Raw genomic sequence first — 2,035 nt, 5'->3', positions numbered from 1 at the left:
GGATATATTAAAATTTTTATTACATTTCCATTTAAGTTCAACGTTCATATTGAATTTTTAGATCAAGTTAAGGTCAAGTTTGTCTTAAGGTTAAGGTTAGAATAAAGACTAAAATTAAGAATAAGATTAAAGTTACAGTTGCGCTTGAACTTGCAGTTAAGGTACGCTCACCTATGTCTTTACCTTAAATAAACACATCTTATGCTGCTACAATAATTTGATTTTTTTTACCAAGAGGTTATTACTGATATCACAATAGTCTAACACCTCACCTTTATCAAAATAATTGACTTCTCTAGCCCTGCCGTTAACCTAACCTGCTAACCATTCCTCCAACGCTGATGAAGACGCTAATCTGTAACCCTAACCCTAAACCTAACCCTAACCCTAACCTCATCATGTTTATCACGTGCACATTCCATTTAATCGTTATGTAAAACGTAAAGTTGGAGGACATTGAAATGACTGACAACGAGGTCGAATCAGCATACATCACGACAGGTAAGGAAAATACCGAAGAAGTCATCAAGTTTGGTTTGAATCCAGCTAACATACTTACCAGAACTGAACCAATTAGAATAAGAGATTGTACGATTCCACGTGTCACTCAAACCTTGTGGTATGACTTCGATTTTGATGTGGACGGTATAGTGGCAACTTTAGAACGATTTTCAGATATTTCAGCTTCATTCACGTATTTAGGAATTCTACCAAGAGAGAAATTTAGTCTTATTAAAGTCTATAACATTGTCAGGAAGCATTTGCCTCTAGCCAGTTTTTCTAGGAAGGGGCTTGAATGTTTAAGATGGAGTGTGAGTACAAAAATGTTTGAAGGTGATGGTTTTGAATTTCATCTCGCCCTATTACCAAAACCTCAACGCACACATTTCACACATGTGAATGAATCACTTCTTCAAAAATATCAATACGATTTTTACGATTCGTTCCGAAATAATTTTTCGAAGTGTATTCAATCCTTGTCGCCAGTGGATATATCTAGAGGTACATTTAAGAAAAATTCAATTAAAAATATCCGGAAATGGAGAGTGTTACCAGACGACAGGATTCTTGTGTTACGTCTTTTGGATGAAGCACTTCAAATAACGCTGCATAAAGAGGAATTTGAGGTGACAGTATTAGCTTTTCAATTAGGTCAACATGATACTTCGGATGAAATCATCGTAAAAGCATTTGATGTGAACAAAGCTACTATTTCTATTCATGCTGCCATAACCATTTCATCCAAGTTCTTTGATCAACATTTATTATGGTCAAGATTTGGACTACAAGATATTGTCGGTGAGCGTGGGACATTTACTACAGCACTCACTTTGAGTTCCTGTGCAAACTTCCAGACAAACTTAGACGGAAGAATACTTGACATTACTCAAGAACTACGACAAATTTGTAACCCTCCTCATGTCTTACATTTTGTCCAATTCTATGCCGACACTCCACATCTGAGTGTATCGTATATTCATCCAACGTTTGGATGCATAGTTTCTACAGGTATTCTTCATAAAGAAATACTAAAAAGTTTAGAGAAAAAAAGCAAAGAGTACTTAAATATATGTGAAGAAAACTGCCTTAAACTGGTCAAGATCAACGCTAGGGTTGAAATAGTTGCCATGCAACAGAACAGTTCAAAAACCATTATCGCTAAAGACTTTATCGATTGTTCTGTGCTACAAAATCTAATTGCAAAGTACCCGCTCTTGGTGCCATTTTCGAACAAAACATCATCACTAGATCCCCAACTGACTTTTTCTACTTTTATATGCAGTATACCAAAGCATATTCATCAGACATTATTCACTTTGTTCGAAGAGAAAAAAAACAAAGGTGGTTTTTTTGATGTTTGGAAAGCATATCAATACGAAGTTGCCAATGAAAAATTCTGGAGAGGAAAACCAAACTCAGTACTTGACAATATTTTTGCGTCAAATCTTGGACCGGGGGGATCCTCTCCTGACAGATCACTTACTTGGGAAAATGGATTCCTATGTCTTGAAAATAGTGAAGTAAGTGCATTAAA

This window comes from Saccostrea cucullata, unplaced genomic scaffold (genome assembly GCF_032062105.1).
Source record: "Saccostrea cucullata isolate Sc308-1 unplaced genomic scaffold, CSIRO_AGI_Scuc_v1 ctg4608, whole genome shotgun sequence".
NCBI classification, from domain to species: Eukaryota; Metazoa; Mollusca; class Bivalvia; order Ostreida; family Ostreidae; genus Saccostrea; species Saccostrea cuccullata.
The sequence above is the reverse complement of the archived record's forward strand: the minus strand, read 5'-3'. Positions refer to the sequence as shown.